Here is a 7,323-nt window from a genome sequence, read left to right as displayed (position 1 = left end):
TGTAACACACATTTATTAATATGATAACTAACCAGCGTATGCTAAGCTCAAACCCCATCCAGCAATGCCACCCACGTCATGACAAAGATTCTTCCCAGTCTGCCTTGGTTAAGGCTCCAGGGCTGGCAATAGCAACTCTGCTTTCACAAATTTGTCTTAAAATGGTGGTGTTAGTAACTGCTAGAATACAGGTTATTTCATGTTTTACTTCCCACTTAATACTCCCAATAATTCTCTGCTCCTGATATTTAAACAGTGTTACACCCTCATAGTTGGGTAAGCCTGTAAATTTTTGCAATGCTCTTAGTAAAGTATCCCGTCTCCATTCACGCTGGCAATGCAAACACTATGGAGATGAGAGCAAAGACTGATGAACCCAAAAAATTTGTTTACAACCTCCACACTCAATCTTTACCCATGCATGACACTTTTGATCTTTACACTGCAGACATGCCAAGTGTGCTACAGTTCCAGGATGTATAGTCCGTAAGGTGGCAACCAACTCCACTAGTTGGTCATAAGTTGTCCACCACAGCAGGTGATGAAGAAGCAGATGGTTCACTGTTTGCAGAAGTGGTCTCAGGGTGTGCTGGAGACGCTTCAGAGCTCGATCTCAATCTTGGTGCATCGCCATGATGTCCTGGAGCAGGTTTGGCCCACTTGCTGGGGACCCAGACGTTACCTGTATAGGTAGAAACACAAAGATACCCTCTCCCTACGAATATTACTTTTGCCGGACCTTCCCACAATCCAGTGGTGGGATTCTTATACCAAACCCACATTTCACAGAGGCGGTTTGATTCTGTTTTTTGTTGAAAGTGACACTGCACAGACGGGAATGTGTGATCTCCGAAAATACAGAGATGATTTAGTACAAATAGGGCTTTAGGTAATTTCTCCCGTGGGTCCTGAATCTCGGTGTACTTCTCAATATAGCGTTTTAGGGTACTATTTGCTCTTTCTACAACTGCTTGCCCCGTAGGGGAGTGTGGGATACCTGTAATATGTTTGACCTCCCACAGTCTCAAAAACTGGGCTACTGAGTTGCTACAATAGGCTGGTCCCTTATCTGTTTTTATTATTTGGGGTACTCCCATTACTGCAAAACAAACAGTAAGATGTCGCTTGACATCTCTTGCTTTTTCCCCTGCTTGGGTCGTAGCCCACAGCATGTGGCTGCAAGTGTCTATAGTTACATCAATGTACTTTAGGCGGCCAAAAGAGGGAATATGAGTAACATCCATTTGCCAGATTTCATTGGGGCCTGTTCCCTTGGGGTTGACACCTATTCCTAGGCCTATACCTTGATTGTGATAGTTGCGAGTGGGACAGGCTTTTACAATAGCTCTCTCTTCACTAAGGGGAATGTTAAAAGTTTTATGCAGCCCTTGTGCGTTCTGGTGAAAGGTATTGTGGCTTTCTCTGGCTCTTGAAAAGGCACGAGGTAAGCACTGTTGCGCTGCACTAACAAGTTGATCTGCTTTGCTGTTACCCTCTCCTAACCCTATAGGCCATTGACGGTTGCGAACATGCAATACAGCATACAGTGCAGTTCCTTGAAATATTGCACTTTGCATCTGCAAGAGAAGCAAAAACAGTCGTTGATTTTTTAATTCTTTGATCATGGCATTTTCTATGCAGTTAGCAACTCCAACTACATATAGGGAATCTGAAACGATGTTGACTGGCTCGTGTAGCCACTTTGTCAAGACCCAGACAACAGCCAACAGCTCAAGTGTCTGTAAACTGTCTTCAGGCTGAGCATCCAAAATATGATGGTACCACTGATTGGCAATTTTCCATGTTGCTACTGCTTTCCTGGAGCGCTTTCCTGCGTCGGTAAAAACGGTAACAGCAGATTGCATTGGGAGCTGGAAGCACAAGCCAACTCTGATTTACCATCCAGCTTAATACAGGTGATTGTAGGGGCCGCTTTGTAATGGGAGTTCCATTGGTTAGGAGAGCACTCTGTAATTCTGTCGAGTTTCCCATATACCAGTCGAGATCTTTCTTTAGCATTGGCAACTGAATTTCACCAGGTTGTTGACCCATTATCTGCAGGATACGGTTGCGACCTTTCCTGATTAGGTCAGCTAAGGTAGTTACTTGTTCTTGTACGGTACGCTTTGGTTGTAATGGTGGTGCCAGCCATTCCAGTACAATGGTTTTTTGTATTCCTGTATCCTTCTCCCCTGTTTTTGTTTTAATTTGAGTAATGGCTGCAAGAAAATGTCCATTACTATTCAGAATAGGGAGGTTCAATGGTTGATTTAACTGGAGGCAATGTGTGGTATGAGTGACCACCATCTGTGCTATTAATTTTAGCAGGTCTCGTTGCTTGGGAGTGATTGTAACAGCTGAGGATGGATCTGTGCCCCTAAGAAGGGATCGAAGGCTGTCTAAGGTGTCGTTTGGGATGCCTATGACAGGACGAAACCATTGTAATTCACCTAGCAGCTTTTGGGCATCATGTATGTGGGAGAAACATAATGAATGTGTGAGCAATTTATATTGTGTGTGGTACTTTTACAGACTTTTATAAACTTTTACATAGTTTTATAGGTACTATAAGTTATAGGTCCCAAGATGGCTGCGGGTGTCTTTTTGAGAACAAAGAAAAATTGGTGCCAAGAAGAAGGTGGAGTTCGTTAAAGTAAACTATTGCCTTGTTATCTGTTAATAACCAATTATAAAGGTATTTGTAATGGATGTTTACAACTGGACAGTAGCCTGTATCCAATTGTATGCTTCTTGTCACGAGACCCTGAGTACAGATGCTATAAAAACCCTGAGCTATCCTAATAAATGGGACATATTTTAGATCTCATAGATCGTGTATGTATGTCTCCGGTGCCTCCCCGCCAAAAGTGGCGTCCGAAAACAAGGACTGCTGCCTCCTGGAGATTGGCCAGGAAGGTCTTAAAAGCAATTTTTCGCTGCCTCTCTGCAGTTTTAGACAAGAGACGGTGTTAAAAGTGGCTTGTCGAATTGGGACTTCGGGTTCGCTGTTTGATCAGGACGTGGAAGCGAGCTGGACGAAGGAGGGAGAAGCTGGCTGGAATTCTGGTGACGTTACCCCAGCTTCTGGAATTGGAAATCCGCGGTAAACAATGTTGTGGAAGACTTGCCCTGGCCAGGTGAGCAGCCAGAAAAGGGGAAACCAGATGGGGACCGTCCTCTCAAAAGAGGAGGAAGCGGTGGAAAAGTTTCTCCAAACTATCCTTTATAAAAAGGACTTTTATTATGAACGTGCCACCCTTAGAGGGTTGTTGGAACGGTCCAAGGCAAAGGACCTTATCCCCAATGTTTCTGCTGCCTTTGAAGTGTCTACCTGGACGCTGTGGGTCGGAAACCTTGGGAAGAGACCGCAAGAGGGTCCAAAGTTGTTAAAAAGTTTCCTACTCTGTGTCGTCTGCTGCGGGAGGCGGGGGCCGAGCGGCGAGTGTCTCTGTCTGCACGCGCAGATGGTGGGAGCGGGGCAGAAGCGAAAGTTTCCGAGAGTAAAACTTCTGCGGATCAGTTCGTGTTCGGTACTGCGGCCGTGCCTATGCTAATGGCGCCGAGAAAGCAACTTGGCTTAGCTCCAGCTGTGGCGGGGGGGGCGAAAACCGAGGAGCTCAAGGGTGGAGCGGAACCAGGGACTTCCACAGTCACTGCGCTTGCGCTGCCCGCAGCTCTCCCCCTCCCCGCAGTCCCCGCGTTGCCCGTGGCAACATTGTCTGGCAGCGCGCCTGCGTCTGTGGCCGAGCCTGCGCAGTCTGTCATCGCAGTGGGACTTTCTGCGCCTGCGCCTGCAGGCCCACCAGCGGTAACCATCGCGCATGCGTCAGGCAAGGAGTCAACCGTTAAGTCATCACCAGCGGCAACTACAAATGAAGTGCAGGCACTGACAGTCGCATCTTCGCTGAAATGTCATCTCTCTCACACCCGGAAGAACGTGAATCACCTAATTTTCGGAACACCGGGACAGCCCCCGGGACCGAGGGTACGGAGCACGGCGGAGCAGAGAGGGGCGAGAGTGGCGGCGGCGCATGGAGGTCTTATCTCCCCTATGCCACAGTGGCTGTACCCCGGCAGCAAAAGAGGCGTCAACAGTGCAAGCTGCGACCCTACTCCTGTTTCCTGAAAACAGCAACAGCTACATCAACGCAGACTACGCAGTATTTTGACTCCATCGCACTGCAACCCAGCCCCTCGGAGCGGCTGGAAGGGTGGTTGCACAGGAGGAAGCAGCTTCTGTGGCTGCTCCAGTGGGGCATTAGGGGTCCTTGGTATAAAAAAAAAAAAAAAAAAAAAAAAAAAAAAAAAAAAAAAAAAAAAAAAAAAAGTTTTTCTAAATTATTTAAATTGATATTTTAAGTTTTACAGTTTACAGGTTGCTTTTTCTTTTTTTCTTCAGTTAAAATTTTGGATTATTATTAGTTAATACAAAGGGTATATTGCTTAAAAGGTTTAACATAATCTTTTCACAAGTCATATCACACAAACTGCTTTGCCCTGTAAACAGGTTGCTCTGGAACGGTACAAAAGGTGTTCCTGTAATAGCTTTAATTTGTTTATCAAAGCCCAATTGGTCTTTATTAGAGGGAGTGTTTACTAATATGTATACGATATGTGTATAAATTCTTATGGCAATTATTTGACTGCTGACCATCAGGAACAGAAAGATAGTGAGAACTTTTACATAGAAAATACAGATGGCTCATGCTCAAGGTTTTCAGGTTTTACATGAAGGTCAACGTTGCCTTTTGCAGGGACGCCTGCTATTTTTGTGAGCCTGCTGACCCTTAGAAGATGAAGCCTCTACTATGGGGAATTGCATATAGATCGTATTATAGTCAAAAACAAAAGCTTCACTGTGTGAAAGCATGTGTGATTGCAGTATGGATGAGGTGGCCACCTTATGACTGTTTGAAAGACAATTGTGTGCAAGAGAAACGTATTGTGTGAGTTTATATATCCATATATATATATATGTGTTTGTAGACTTGGTAATGCATTACATAGATATTAAGAATTTTTAACCAAAGAGTATTTTTACATCGTAAGGACCTTTAGGTAAAGAGTTAAGTACTCTCTTGTTCAGACATTCATTTTTGTCTCGTTAGGAATTTTTGTGGTGCCAGGAGTGATAGATGCTGATGCTACAGGAGTCATCAAAATCATGGTATATACTTTAACACCACCAGTTTCCATTCCTACCAACAGCAAAATAGCACATCTGGTACCTTTCAAGGCAATGGTTCCTAAGGCAGAATCACGGACTCGAGGGGATCAAGGTTTTAGTTCCACAGGTCCTCCTGAGGTGATGTTAGCCATAGACATAAGGCAGGGAAAACCTGAGGAAAGTGTAGTTGTGCAACATCCTAATGGTCAGTCCAGCACTATGACTATGCTTGTTGATACTGGAGCGGATGTTACCATCATCCCCAGGCACAAATGGCCTAACACCTGGCCCGTGATGATGGCACCTGCAGGAGTGAAAGGGGTAGGTGGTGTACAGCAGACGTGGATCAGTAGAGATGTGGTAAGTTTTCGTTTTTCTGACGGTGCATCAGTGAGTACAAGGCCCTATGTGTTATCTTTGCCAGTGGGTTTGATAGGTCGAGACCTGCTAGGTCAGATGGGAGCACGCCTGGTTACCTCTCTTTTTCAGGAGAGGCCATTGAAAAGCAGTCAACCTTGAAGCTGAAGTGGAGAACAGAAAAACCCATCTGGGTCAATCAATGGCCGCTGAAAGAAGACAGGCTGCAAATAGTACAACAACTGGTTCAGGAACAATTAGATGAAGGTCACTTTATTCCATCTACAAGCCCATGGAATACTCCTATATTTGTCATTCCAAAAAAGTCAGAAAAATGGAGACTATTGCATGATCTACGAGCTATTAATGCAGTCATAGAGGATATGGGAACCTTACAACCGGGTTTACCCTCCCCTACACTGATTCCACATGAGTGGGCTCTACTGATAATAGATCTAAAAGATTGTTTCTTTACTATCTTCTTGCATCCAGATGATACTGCAAAATTTGCCTTTACAGTGCCCTCAGGGAACAAAGCAGAGCTAGCAAAAAGGTTTGAATGGGTTACTCTTGCACAGGGGATGAAAAATTCACCTGTGATGTGTCAGCTCTATGTTGCTTGGGCTTTGCAGCCATTTCGGAATCAGCATCCTGAGCTATTGGTTTATCACTACATGGACGATATTTTAGTAGCAGGCAAAAATTTAGATATCCCTGTGTTGTTGTTGCAGTTAGAACAGGAATTAGGTCAGCGTGGTCTGATGATCGCTTCTGAGAAGATTCAGAGGCAAGAGCCTTGGCAGTACCTAGGTTGGACCATTACATCTGGTATTGTGAAGCCACAGAAGTTAACCATTAACACTGACATAAAAACCTTGACTGATGTGCAGAAGCTACTTGGTGACATACAGTAGGTGAGACCTGTTTGTGGGATAACCAATGATGATCTAACTCCTCTGATGCCTTTGCTAGGGTCTGTTGCTAATGCAGACCTTCGGAGAGACTTGTCAGACGTGCAAAATGCAGCTATAGTTAACATCTCAGGTAAGATAGCTGCAGGGTACGCCTATAGAATACTAGAAGATCAGCCAGTCCAGTATCTGATTGTCAACTCTGGAGGGAGTAGACAACATCCCTTAGGTGTCATCTGTCAAATAGCAGTCAGTGTCAGAATTTTGGAATGGGTATTCCTGCCCTATCAGCCCAAAAAGACAATCATGACACGACCTGAATTGTTTGCACACCTTGTCATGAAGGGACGGCGACGAATTTGTAAGTTAACTGGAAGGAATCCATCTGTAATATTTGTGCCAGTTGCTCAGAACTATTTAGAGTAGTTGTTTGAGAAATCTGAACCATTCCAAATAGCTATGGCAGATTTTGAGGAACTGATCACAAGTCATTATCCATCAGACAAGTTGTTGCCTTTGTTACAACATCAGGTTATTGAACAGCTTGTGTTACGTTCAAATGATCCTGTGGAAGGAATTACTTTTTTTACAGCTGCTGGAAGGACATCTCGATGTGCCCTGGCAGGGAGGAATAGACTGGAAACGGAACTTACTTCCAGGTGTTACAGGTGGCACACTGCAACCCCTTACGGTATAGAGTGTTGTTGTTGGCCAGTCTCTTCGCGAACGAAGAACCGGGGAAGGTCTTTCCACCTTCCAGCCTGCGCATTGGATTTTTTAGGTGAGACACAGTGTGCGCGGAACTGAGCCCACCCTTTAATCCTGAGGTTCATCTGCCGGGGCCAAGCACGCTTGGACGGTGGCAGCGAGGTCCTCAGGACGTAGATG

This window comes from Empidonax traillii, unplaced genomic scaffold (genome assembly GCF_003031625.1).
Source record: "Empidonax traillii isolate 1590-97213 ecotype Southwest subspecies unplaced genomic scaffold, ASM303162v1 scaffold1664:size92259, whole genome shotgun sequence".
Lineage (NCBI taxonomy): Eukaryota > Metazoa > Chordata > Aves > Passeriformes > Tyrannidae > Empidonax > Empidonax traillii.
Note: the sequence above shows the minus strand (reverse complement) of the source record.